Here is a 14432-nt window from a genome sequence, read left to right on the forward strand (position 1 = left end):
AGGAAGGAGAGAAAGTGAGAGCACCCAATGAACATTTGGATTCCATCAATTTAGCATTTTCTGGTAGCATTTTTGTGTCCCTGCTACAGAGCTGTTATCTCTTTATATGGTTAAAACAGTGTAGCCCAAGTCTCATAATGGGTACGTCTAGAGTGCAAGCTTCTTTCGAAAAAGCTTCTTTCAAAAGAGAGCATCCACCCCTCAAAACCAGATCGAAAAAGTGATGTGCTTTTTCGAAAGAGAGCATCCATACTGCATGGACACTCTCTCGAAAGAAAGCCCTAATTACTATTCACAGAATGGCCACCGGGGCACCAGTGCTTTTTTCAATTGCCCTTTCTTTGAAAAATGTCCCTGTTCTGCATCCCCACATGCCTTTTTTCAAAAGAACTCTTTTGAAAAAGGCTTTCTTCCTCGTAATTTGAGGTTTACCAATGTTGAAAAAACCCTGCATTCTTTCGATTTAATTTCAAATGAACACCATTTCAGTGTGAACGCAGGTGAATTTTTTTTAAAGGGCTTTTTTTTTTTTTAAAAAAAAAATGTAGTCTAGACATACCCATAGTGTAAGCATCTCAGAGAGACTACATTGTATTCACGTCCCAGCTTAACTGAAACTAGCTGATGAAATTCCAAAAGGATAAATAAACCAGAAAAATCATACAAATGCATGTTAAAAAATCCTCTTCATCACTTAAAGGTATGCTTTTCTTCCTCCAAATGCTGGACTAGTATTAATTGTCCTATCCCTGGGGATTATTTTTGGTCAGACTAGTTTATTACATTTACAGGGATTTAATAACTTCTACCTGAAATGACAGGGCCCAAATACAGAACTAAGGATATTGCTGTAAGAGAAAAATTGCCTTTAATAATAAGGATGTTAGAGATCATATAAAGTTTAGGATATCCACACTAACTAAACTTATGAAGAAGAGACCTGCAATTTTGAGATGGGAGAGCTGTTGGGAACATCCTCAGATAAGCAAATAACTACTATGTGGATATTTCGTGTGCTTTAGTTTAAAAACAACATAATAACAAACCAAAAGAAGCTACTGCATAGTGTTTATGAAGCTGTTCTGGATAGTAAAATTTTTACATTAATCTTGTAGTGTTGAAGAAAAGATATTATAGAATTCTCCATTGGTTTAAGTGCCTTAGGCTTTCTATGTTAAATTGGAATATTTGAACTTTAATATCTTTGGAGTACAATGGTATAGACAAATCACCGTTTTCATACCATGCCCTTCAGACTCATAAAGCCAAATGTTCAAAGCAGCCACTCTCCTGTTGTGTGCCTTTGCATGCATTAAGCACTTGTGTGGAACTGGAAAACTACTGTGCACATGTAAAAGATCAAATTTCTACAATGGCTGTTGATTAATTATTGTTAATTCACATGATTAACTCAAAAATTTAATCACAATTTCTAAAATTAATTATGATTAATCACACTGTCAAACAATAGAATACCAAATGACATTTATTAAATATTTGTGAATGCTTTTCTGCATTTTCATATTGATTTCAATTACAACATAGAATACAAACTGTACTGCGCTCAGTTTAAATTATTTTTATTATGAATATTTGTACTAAAAATGATCAACAAAAATTGTATTTTTCAATTCACTTAATACAAGGACTGAAGAGCAATCTCTTTGCTGTTAAATTGTAAGTTACAGTTGTAGATTCTTTGTGGGGAGTTACATAACTGTAGTCATAAATAGAACAATGTAAAAGTTTAGAGACTTCAAGTCTATTCAGTCCTACTTCTTGTTCTGCTAATTGCCAAGAGAAACACATTTGTTTACATGGATAAGAGATATTGCTGCCTGCTTCTTATTTACAATGTCATCATGGCACTTCTGTAGATGGCATTGTAAGGTATACTAAATATTCCTTCATGCTTTGGATCATTCCAGAGGACATGCTACATGTAGATAATGCTCTTTTAAAAAAAAAAAAAAAAAGAATGCATTAATTACGTTTGTGACTGAAATCCTTGAAGGAGAATTGTATATCTCTTTCTCTGTTTGACCCACATTCTGCCATATATTTCATGCTATAGCAGTCTCGGATGATTATGCAGCACATTAGTTTTAAGAACGCTTTCACACCAGATTTCACAAAACACAAAGAAAGTATCAATGTTAGATTTCTGAAGATAGTTACAGCACTCTCACCAGGGTTTAAGAATCTGAAGTGCCATCCAAAATCTAAGCATAAGGTGTGGAACATGCTTTCAGAAGTCGTAAAAGAGCAACACTGTGATGCAGAAACTACAAAACCCAAACCATTACCACCACCACCAAAAATTAAAAAAACCAACCTTCTGCTGGTGGCATTTGATTGATGACAATAAACATGCATCAGTCCTCATTGCTTTGTATGATTATCAATCAGAATGCATCAGCTCAGATGCATGTCCACTGAAATGGTGGTTGAAGCATGAAGGGGTATATGAATATTTAGTGCATCCGACACACAAATATCTTGCGATGCCAGTTAAAATAATGCCATGTGAACACCTGTTCTCACTTTCAGGTGACATTGTCAACAAGAAACATGCAGCATTATCTGAATGATTGACTGAACAAAAGTAGGATTGAGTGGATATGCAAGCTTAAAAGGCTTACATTATTTTATTTTTGAATGCAGGGTGGATTTTTTTTTACATATTTCTATATTTGTAAGTTCAACATTCATGAAAAAGAGGGTTACAGTACTTGTATAAGGTTAATTGAAAAATACAATTTCTTGTTGTTTATAGTGCAAATATTTTTAATCAAAAATAAACTGAGCACTACACACTTCACGTTTTGTGAATGTGGATTTGCATGCAGAACTTCTGTCTCTTGCACACACAAGCAATGATGCGCCAACATTTCACAGATAAAATTGCACCCCAGGATATCTGGTTAAGTTTTGCCCGATATACAGAATTCCCATTTTTGTTCATATAATATATGCATGAAGAGGAGAACAGCTCCCCTAAAACTGCCAACCAAAATGTATTACAATCAAAACCACTAAATATCTTTAATCTAAAAAATCCATTTAAATAACCTGAAATACTGACTATTTTTTGGGAGGTAGGGGGGGGATGTATAGATTATTCTTAGTTTTGTTTGTATCCCACATAGAGCTGTCAGTGCTTTGTAACATTCTAGTCACCAGGGAGCCCCTTTTATGTTAACAGAGCAAGACTGGATCTTGCATACATCATGATTTTTGTCAATAAAATGGAATGAGGGAGAACTGAAACACTTGGCGTCAATTCTCATCAAAGCTACTTACATGGGTAATTCCCATTAATGTTAACAGAGAATTACCTGCTTAAATTTTCTGTGCATCTGCACAAGACAAGGCCCCCTAGTATGTAAATAGGTAGCTAGGGTATGAATAAAAGGTCACTAGAGGGTAATTCAGTGTGTTTTAAGTGTGAAATTGGACACATTTTCACCTCCTCCTGCTTTAACTTCTGTGGAAAGCAATCAATTAAGTGGGGACTAAAAGGAGGATTTTTGTTCAGTTTTCATCTGTGATCCTTATAGGAAGAGTTATTGTAGCATATTGGTCCCACAATATTAGGGAGACAAGTTGGGTGAGGTAATATCTTTTACTGAACCACTTTCTATTGGTGAGAGAGGCATACTTTGAAATTACATAGTGCTTAGTTTCAGGTCTGGGAAAAGTAGTGAGTGTCACAGCTAAATGCCAGGTACAGTCATACAATGTCTATAGGTCTGTTTGGCAAATGTTGTTGTCAAAGCCAAGACTGTAGCATGGTTCAAAAAAAAAAAAAAGAACTAGATAAATTCATGGAGGATGGGTCTATCAATGGCAATGTTTCTCAAAAACCACTTAGAGAAACCTGTTAAACAGCAGCGTTGGTTTATTTACTTAACAGTGCCACAGCCTTGCAGCTCCTATTGGCTCTGTTTTACCATTTGCAGCCAAGGGGAGCTTCAGGAAACAGCAGCCCAGCCCACACCGCTTCCCATGGCTCCCCTTGGCTACAAATGGAGGAACAGAGCCAGTATGATCCACGACGCTCCATGGCGACAGTGCCAGTAAGTAAACAAACCGGCACGGCCAGTTAACAGGTTTCCTAACAACTTTGAGAAACACTGATCAGCCAGAATAGACTGTGGCTGTGTCCCTCGACTCTGCTTGGCAAAAGCAGGGAATGGGTAATGGTATGGATCATTTGATCTGTTCCATTCCCTTTGGGGCACCTGGAATTGGCCACTCTCAGATGATTGGTACTGGGCTATATGAATCTTTGATCTAACCTGTATGTCTGTTCCTCTGCAATAAATTGTTTAATGCAAGTAGTTAGTAGTTAATCGAACTATAAGGCTGTGTCTACATTGGCACGATCTTGCGCCAAAGCAGCCGCTCTTGCGCAAAAACTTGCTGCCTGTCTACACTGGCCGTGTGTTCTTGCACAAGTAAACTGACATTCTAATGTATAAAATCAGGGCTTCTTGAGCAAGAACTATGATGCTCCCACTCAGGAATAAGCTCTCTTGTGCAACTGTTCTTGCACAAGAGGCCAGTGTAGACAGGCAAAATGAATTTCTTGTGCAAGAAAGCCCTATGGCTAAAATGGCCATCAGAGCTTTCTTGAGCAACAGAGCGTCTACACTGGCATGGATGCTCTTGCGCAAAAGCACATGCCAGTGTAGACGCTCTCTTCTGGAAGAGTTTTTCCACAAGAACTCTTCCGCAAAAGAGTTCTTGCACAAGAAGCTGCCAGTGTAGACGTAGCCTAAGTGAAGTAAGGGATTATCCAAAAAGAATAAGTGCATCAGAATTTAGATGAGTTTTATAAATGTGGAAACACTCCCAGTGTTGCCAGTTTTTATGATTTTATTATAACTGTCATGATGCTTGTTTCTTTTCATAAAGCCCAAGCTGCTGGAATCACATTTATTATTGTTAAAATTCAGTTTTCATTTCAAAAAAAGATTTCTAGACTTCCTGCATGTGAAAAAAAACACCTTGAAAAAATGAATTGTAAATGTGCTCATACCAGATGTGCTCTTGCAAATACAGGGAACCTATGATTCTTCAAAACCTGTTTTCATTTTGAACCATCTAATAATATTTTGAAACCTAGCACATGATTTTTGAAAATTTGGAATTCTTCATTCTTTCCAATTTAACTCCCTTTTAAATCCATTCAAGTCTTACCAATGACTTCAATAGGAATTAGAATTGAGTTGGCGTATGGAATGAACAACGGAGTGACTGTAAATAAATAGATTCCACAGATTGTCCTCTAGTAGAACTTGCAGTGAGTTTGTGGCTCAGATGTTTAGATGATTTCTTTAAATATAATTTCCCATCATTTCAGCTGTACCAGTAGAAACTGAAAAACAGTCTTGACTCAAGCAGACTCTGTTTGACGAAGTACTATCATGTACATGTTATCAATAGTATTGGCAAACATGCTGTTAACCCCATTTTATTGATAAGGAATGTAAGCCATTGGGAACTTTCCTAAGATGAGTCAGTAGCACAACAGGAACAGAACTCAGGTCTCCTAACTCCCAGTATTGTGCTTTCTAATCACTAAGGGTACGTCTAGACTACAGGGTTTTGTCGACAGAAGTTTTGTCGACAGATACTGTCGACAAAGCTTCTGTCGACAAAGAGCATCTAGACTACATTCAGTTCTGTCAACAAAGCAAGCTGCTTTGTCGACAAAACCCTGTAGTCTAGACACAACCCTACATGCAATAACACCTTCTGTCGACAGAACTCTGTCAACAGAAGGCATTATGCCTTGTAAAATGAGGTTTACCAGCGTCAACAAAACTGCTGAGTTCTGTCGACGTTATGTTGACAGAACTCAGCGGTAGTGTAGAGGCAGGTATAGTTTTGTCGACAAAAGTAAACTTTTGTCGACAAAACTCTGTAGTCTAGACACACCCTAAGGAAAGTTTTCCAAAATGCATTATTTCAGTGAAGACATAGAAAATTTCAAAACAAGCTGAAAACCTTTATAAGAAAATTCAAAACTATTTAAGATCTTGAATCAATAATAGAATTAATGTACAGGTAAGTTTCTAATACATGTATTTTTAAAATATACTGAGTAGCAGTTTAACATTTTAATTAATCCTCTATTGAGGACTAATATAGAAAACCAATACAGGCAGTCCCCGGGTTACGTACAAGATAGGGACTGTAGGTTTGTTCTTAAGTTGAATCTGTATGTAAGTCGGAACTGGCGTCCAGATTCAGCCGCTGCTGAAACTGACCGCCAGTTCTGACTTACATACAGATTCAACTTAAGAACCCCAAGTCAGCTGCTGCTGAAACTGATCAGCAGCTGATTCCAGGAAGCCTGGGGCAGAGCAACTGTGCCTCGGGCTTCCTGTAGTCAGCGCTGGTCAGTTTCAGCAACGGCTGACTTGGGGATGTCTGGGGTAGAGCAGCTGGGGTGCTGCTGGGTTGCTCCAGTAGCACCGCTCCTCGGCGCTACTGGACCAACCCAGCAGCACCCCAGCTGCTCTGCCCCAGGAGTCCTGATTCAGCCTCTGCTGAAACTGACCAGCAGCGGCTGAATCAGGACGCCTGGGGCAGACAACATGGGGTGCTGCCGGGTTGGTCCAGTAGTGCCCAGAGCGGCGCTGCGGGACCAACCGGCAGTGCCCCAGCTGCTCTGCCCCAGGGTCCACAACAAAAGCCTGGTCTGCTGGGGGGGCCACACTAGCTGCGCCCCCCCCCCCCCCAGCAGACCAGGGACACAGGGAGCAAAGCGGCAGCGGCGGGTGCCTCGCCTCTGAGGCTTTGCTATGGCCGGACCGCTTTGCTCCCGGTGCCCCTGGTTTGCTGTAGACGGTCCCCAGCAGACCAGGGGCACCGGGAGCAAACCCGCAGCCGCGGCGGGTTCCCGCAGCAGCGGCGGGTTCCCGCGCTTCTGAGGCTTTGCTCTGGCAAAGCCTCAGAAGCGTGGGAACCCGCCGCTGCTGCGGGTTTGCTCCCGATGCCCCTGGTCTGCTGGAGACGGTCCCCAGCAGACCAGGGGCACCGGGAGCAGCTTTTCTCGCCCCGGAGCTCGAGGTGGCTGATCGCTGCCTGTGAGCTCTGGGGCGAGAAAGCCCCGTTCGTAAGTGCGGATCCGACGTAAGTCGGATCAGCGTAAGTCGGGGACTGCCTGTATACGACAGAAAAAAACGAAAATAGTAAAAAGACTTGTCACACACATATCACCTAAGGTTTCATGGATCTGTTAGAAACTAAGTCTGCATATTGTTGGTTCAAGGTTCGGAACAGTTGAGCAGTTTTATCATGTAACCTATTGTGTTAATAAATTAAAAGGCGCTCTTTGTTCTGAGATTGTAGGAAGTCCGTCGGATGCGCTTATTTCTGTTAAACAGTCTACGTACCTCTATGACATACTGACTCTGCATGAGCTTCTTTGTGAGGCCATAAGCTCAATTTTAAGTTTATTCCTCAGAGCACAGATAAACATCAAAACTGAAACATATTTCATAAAATGCATTCAGTTGTTCTCTTAGGGTACATCTTCACAGCAACGTTATTTCGAAATAACTAGCTTTGTTTTGAAATAACTTCGTCCACGTCTACGTAGCAGGCAGTTATTTTGCAATAATGTCAAAATACTGGCAAGCTAGAGGACTTCTTACTCTGACTCCTGTAACCCTCATCGTACTAGGAGTAAGGGAAGTCAGAGGAAGAGTGCTCTATTTAGAAATAAGTGCTGTATAGATGCTTCCTATTTTGAAATAAGCTATTTCAAAATAAGCTATACAATTGACATAGCTCAATTTGTGCAGCTTATTTTGAGTTAATATAACCCACACACTTAGGCTATGTCTATACTCTCGGCTTCTTGCGCAAATATGGCTGTTCTTGCACAAGAATCTGCAGAGTGTCCACACTGCCCACCCGCTCTTGCGCTAGGAAATTTACAATATGGCGTGGTAAGAGAGGGCTCTTGTGCAAGGGTTCTTGTGCAAGAAGTCTGGTGCAAGAAAACGTCCACACTGCCATGCGTGAGCTGTGCTTTTGGGCAAGAGCTCCCATGGCAGTGTGGATGCTCTCTTGTGCAAGAAAGCTCTGATGGCCATTTTAGCCATAGGGCTTTCTTGTGCAAGAAATCCCTGCCGAGCATCCACACTGCCCTCTCGCACAAGAGCTCCTGCACAAGAGGGCTTACACCTGATGAAAAAGTGTGTAACTCTTGTGCAAGATGTTCTTGCGCAAGAAGCTGCCAGTGTAGATATAGCCCTAGTGTGGTTCCCATTTAGTGGCATCTAGACCACAGCAACAGTTAAGACCAAGAAACCTCTACAGCATGGTCTGGGAGCCAGCTGTCTTTTAGCTCAGAGGGCAGAGGCTCCTATACTCTGCTTCAGAGGTCCCACGTTCAAATCTACCTGGTGGTGGTTACATTAAGCCCTGCTGTGTAGATGCACCCTTAGGGTCTGTGTAGTGCAGGGGTTCACAACCTTTTTCGGTCCCCATGCCCCCTTGGCTTTTAGTAAACCATCCTGTACCCCCTATTAAGTATGAAAGGAAATAAATTCTAGACTCTAAAATCCACAACACTACTACTTTTGAAATATTTCAATTAGGATAATCTAGTTATTTACCAAATATTCCCCGTACCACCTTGACAAGCTTCTCGTACTCTCTGGGGGTACTCATACCCCTGGTTGGGAACTCCTGGTGTAGCAATTTGACAGCCTATTTAACTCTTGTTTCTAGGTTCATTTACATCTTGAAATTCCATTCTTCTACATAATTGCTAAATCATGGATTCTGTTCCACACAAATATGTGACTAGCTTTGGTCTAGAATTCTTCAACTAGTTGTTTTTTCATCAGAAAATTCTGATTTCCTGATGATTCAACAAAGGTATTTTTGGAAAGATTTCTCAGGGTAGAATTTCTGGTGGCAGGCAGAGCCATCCCAGAGCTGCCAATAACTCTGTGGTTAGGGTACTGGCTCAGGATATGCAGACCCAGATTCAAGTCCCTGCTTCAATTAATATTTAATTATTTATTCAAATTGGAAGATTCCCAGAGGCGAGATTCTGAGCAGGGAATTGAATGTAGTTGTCCCCCACTGCAGGTAAAGGTCCGAATCACCAGGCTACAGTCTGTTTTTGAAAGGGTAGGTCTGTCTGTCTCAGAGTGGTAAGATGTTTGGAGTTGTGGGGGTTTTTTTGTTTTTGTTTATTTGTTTTTTGCTTTTGTATTGTGAGCTTTTGAAACTTTTGGAAAATTCTGTTTCATCCCAATGGGGAAAAATAAACTGACATTTACACAGGGCAGAAAAAATGTTTCCTCCCCTAGCTCTATGATCTGCAGTTGAAGCTGGGGGCGGGCAGTGTTCCCTCAAAACTGCTTGGCAGCACAGCTTCACAGGTGATTAATCAGCCCCGCCCAGTCAGTCAGCTCCCTACACAGGCCCAGTCAGAGGCTCAGGGCTCTGTGCACAGAGCTTGGGTGAGCTGATTAATCACCTGTGTACCTGTGCTGCCCTGCAGTTTAGAGGCAACACTAGTGAGGAGCTGTGCATATGCTAGCTTTCAGTAGTATAGCCATGGTGGCAGGGTCTAGGAGGCTCAGGGATTCTCCACTGGCTACTAGCTGAGCATTCAAGTTTGTGCTGCATTGCATCCCCAGTTCCTTGTTTCCTCTATAAAAACCATATGGCATCACTATCACAGATAGCTGTTTTGTGCTATAACTGCCCATGTTACCACTTTTATACAGGGTAAATAGAAACCTGATCTTCAGACTTGCAGTCACCTAAAGAAGAATTTTAAAGCTGTAGGAGTGGATTTGGTGAGATGGTAAGTGGGTACTTTTAACTCCTATTGCCTTCCAGCAGACCTAGGAGATCTCAGGTCACTTAGGATATGCTCATCATCTTTCAGCAGAGTGCTCATATTCTGTTGCAGATTTTGGGTAACCAACATGTCTACTGTATTTTTCATGTATTTCAAAAGCTTTTTAGTTTACCTTTAATTACTGTTTTGAGGGAGGGCATAATCTGAATAGAGATTTAGCTATGGCATGCATCAGTCAAAAACATAGGAAACCAGAATTCAATTAGTGTTTCCTTCCTCTGGGCCTGATCTTCATGGGGTGGCTAGTATCCTCAATTCCTCTGGAGTGCAATGAAAATTAAAGGCACTCCATACCACTCAGAATCACTCCTGGTGTAAAAGTTCATTGGTATCTATACCCTTTGAATATCAAGAAACATTTTTACCATTTGCCTTACTGTCCCATCCTACACACATTGACTCTGGAGTGTACTGTTTTGCCACCATAAATAAGTCCTGGAGACTTCACTGGGTCTCCTTAAACTACTAAATCTTGTATGAGTGATCCTATATTTGTATTTACAACTGCAATGTCTGAAAGAGTGGCGGTTGAACTGAAGGAAAGCTAGTTAGGTAGCAACAACAAATTCAATAGGAAATACCAGTCAGGAGCAGATAGGTGATAAAAGCCTGCTTGCCTGTCCCCTTCCCTCTTTCCCTCCCCCCCCCCCCCCACGTCAAGTTTCCAAGAATATTCACCTCTTAAGGAATGAAGGGGGGGGGGGGGAGAAAGTGATTTAAACATGATTTGCTTGCTTCTAAGCAGAAGAAGTTCTATTAACTTTGGGTTGTTAGCTAAAGGAAAGAAATTGTGAGGATCAGACAGTGTAGACAGGTCTCTAGCAAGTACAGCATTATAATTTATCCTGCCAAGAAACATCAATGCTAGTTGTGTGACAGGTGGAATAATTCTACCATTGTCTTCTGGGAAGAAAGTTTGGGAGGAATATAAATGTCTCTTGCAATTTTCACAAGGTAGCATCAAAAGAAGTAAAGGTTAAATACAAAGCGTGAGGAAGAACAGTGGCAGCATTCATGCTGTTGAAGTTGAGTCTGCTGCAAGGTTGCTGGTTTTCTTTTATGAAAGACTTACTAAGGTGCTTGTAATCTCAAGTTTTGTAACACTGGTTATATATGTCACGTGACAACAAAGAAAAAGCACATGAATTTTTTTTGTTCTGGTGTGTTCAGAGGGGTTATTTTCTAGCAGTATTTATGTAGCATCTTTAATTAAAATACACTGACTTGAGTATGCAAAAATAACTCCAACTTTAATGTTGCTGTTCATGTGCATAGTTCAAGAACAGGGCATAGACCCTTTGGGCAGACTTTTACATTAAATACCACAATATTCATATCACTTGTCAATATCAAAAGCACAGTTCATCAGTATGGTCTCTGATTCCAGCACATTTACAAGTTTGTAACAGAATATTTCTTTGGTATATACTAATACATGACATGCCTATTTTAAATTGCATCAAAATATCAATATTCCTTTATAAGAATATAATCAGGATTGCTCTAAATACTACGGTGTGAATTAAACATGAACACGTTGTCCGTCATATTAAGTTATGGCTTTGGAGGAGAATAGGAAAATTTGCTATGAAAGGAGAATCTTCTCATGGCTTTATTCTTGTGGATGTAAGAATATTTTGTAAAGTTTAAAAAGACTGTAGTGTGTGTATGTATGTATATTGATTGAATGTGTGAAAGTCTCAAATTCAGAAGACTGGTAGTCAGTAGCATGAAATACTATTTATCTAAATGTATTTATATAATGCATCCCATCACTTACGTCAAGACACAAATACACAAAGTCTAGATACTGTGTGAGAGTATGGATGAGGAATTTGTAACAGAATTTTACTTTTATTAGAACAGATGACCCAAAGGATCAATCACTTACTTCTCTCAAGTCAATTTCACTTTAGACCTCACACTAAAGACAATGCTTGTAGCCAGTCCTATAATAAACCAACTGGTTATTTATTAGCTAAGAAAATAAATGAGTTATTTATAAGCTTAAAGCAGATAAGCATACATGTAGGTTTCAAAAGGTGATAGAAGCTGCAGTAATGAGTAAACTCTATATGAGCTATAAGCTCTTTAGGGCTAACCCAGGCTAAGCAGCTGAGATCTCCTGTTTATGCTTAGAACTCTTGCCATCTTGAAACCCAAATAGCATGGCAATACAGTTTCTTCTTGTTTAGGGACTTCTATCTCCTTCCCCTATATTCAAGCTGATATAATGAGTTCATGTGGCTGTCTCCTCTTTGTGTGTTGAAGAGGGTGGGGAGTGGAATGAAGACAATTACAAAGTCCTAGTTCTTCAATGTTTTATAATGGCTCATTTGGTTTCAGTGAGTTGTCTTGGTGGGCAGCACCTAATGTCTTCTGTTGGAAGCCAGCATTTTACATTCCTGTTTGTAGGTTTATATCGGGGTGGGGAATTTAAGGCACAGGGGCTGGACCCCTGTCTTGCGTGGATCCAGCCTCTGGAGCTTGGGGTTCCCCCTCCCCAGAACATTGGGGAGTCTGTGCTGGCACTCCATCTCCCATTGGGGCTTGAGCACACTAAATCTACTAGAAATTTGGGGAGTTTTCTGAGTCAGAAGTCAGGTTAGCGAGGGTTTGTTGGTGGGTTTTTTTTTGTTTGTTTTTGCTTCTTAATTTTGTTCAGCCCCTGACTGACTGATTTTTCACTGGGTCAGTGGCCCCCAACCCACCCCTGCTTTATACAATAGGATTACAATGCAAATCCTTAATACCACTTTATAACATTGGGCACAGATATTTTAAATGAGATTAATACAGGTAGCAGACCCAGCTTCAACAGCATGAAGTCTGCATCTTTTTTTCCTTTTACATTGTATCTGTGTTGCACAAAGACATTCTTATCAACTGAACTTCTGTGCTATCGATACTGACACAAACATGAGCCAGACTAGTTTCCAGCTCTGTATTGGTCAGCGTTCAGTTGAGGCCTTAGAGACTTGGCAAGAACTGGCACCTGGTCTGCCAGCATCCCAGTGATTTAAATTATGATCACATCAAAGGTCCACATGGTCTGGTTTAACTAAATTAGGTAAAAATCACAATGTTCGTTAAACTGGTGCAAGTCTCCTTCTAGACAACATATAAGAGACGTGATCTGCTTCCTTTCAGCAACATTGCCAGTTATTCCATTGCAGATCATTCAAGCAGAAATATCCAATTACTGTGTTTATCTCACAATCTGGAAAGATTTCCTAATATTTTGCAGATGCAAAAGCCTTTCTTCTAGCTGCCTGGTTCCTAAAATGGCTATTTTCTCCTCTGAGGGGTCTGCAAATTTATCCCAGGTGAAATACATAACATTAGTAGTGCACTGTAGCACTCTCAAAGTCAAGGGTTGCTGTTATGAGGTCCCAAGTAGCATGAAAAGGTTACAAGACATATTGGATATGTCTATACTGCACCCTTCTTCCGCAAAAGCTTATGCAAATGAAGCACGGCATAGAATATCACGGCACTTCATTTCAATAATTAATTAGGGGCCGTTTTTGCACAAGAGGCTTTTGCACAAAAAGGAGCTGTGTAGATGGCTCCTTTTTGTGCAAAACTCCCCTCTTGTGCAAGAGCCGTTCTTCCTGAAAAAATGAGGAAAAGCGGCTCTTGCGTAAGAGGTTTTTTTTCGCAAAAAAAAACTCTATCTATACAACTCCTTTTTGCGCAAAAGCCTCTTCCGCAAAAATGGCCCCTAATTAATTATGCAAATGAAGCACAGCTATATTCTACTCCACACTTTATTTGTATAAGCTTTTGCAGAAGAAGGGTGCAGTATAGACGTAGCCATCCAAATGCAGATGACAATTCCAGAAGCAGTAAGGGGCATCCATTGTAAATATCTTGTCAAATGAACCAAACCCACAGTTGCAGGGCTCTCTATCTTACCGTAAGCCACTAAGATAATTTTTGTCTTGTGTGTATATATTGAGCTTACTCTGATCAAGACCGAAACCTAGCCAAGCAGTGAGAAAGCAGAGACCCCTTTGGTGTCCTGTTTAATGTGAGACTGTGGTGAATATCATCTAAAAAATAAAAGCACCTCAGATCAAATGCTTCTCAATTTCTCTACTTTTAAGTATGATTACAAGATGGTTAAGTATTATTCAAGAATAATAATGAATTGTGGGAATTTATAAATGAAAGGTGTTAACCAGAATTTAGGAGAGGTACTCTAGTTATGGAAGCCACTGAAATATGAATTTCACTTTAGCTGAATAGACTGGAAAAGCTGAGCTGTGAGTCTCCTGAACATTGTCCGTAGGTATTTATCCCATTCTGTAAATTTAATCCACTCTCCCAGATCACTATGGAAAGGACTTTGTTTTGCATCATGGGAGATTCTGATGATGTCCTCAGTCATCTATAATCTTGTGAGACTCACAAATGATTCTAATTTCCATTTAGAGAGTAACCCAGAGGAAAGCACTAAATATGATGATTGTGGTTTTGCTTCAATACGGTGGAAAGTGCTAAGGAGAGTATTTTATATACAGTA

The 14432-nt window shown here is 40.3% G+C and overlaps 1 protein-coding gene across 3 annotated transcripts in view; it reads left to right on the forward strand.

Moving 5' to 3' along the window:
- Positions 1–14432, forward strand: part of PTPRD (protein tyrosine phosphatase receptor type D) — a 1795899-nt gene that overhangs the window by 1098789 nt on the left and 682678 nt on the right. The gene's annotated exons all lie outside the window — the stretch shown is intronic.

This window comes from Pelodiscus sinensis, chromosome 6 (assembly GCF_052426305.1).
Source record: "Pelodiscus sinensis isolate ZL-2025 chromosome 6, ASM5242630v1, whole genome shotgun sequence".
NCBI classification, from domain to species: Eukaryota; Metazoa; Chordata; order Testudines; family Trionychidae; genus Pelodiscus; species Pelodiscus sinensis.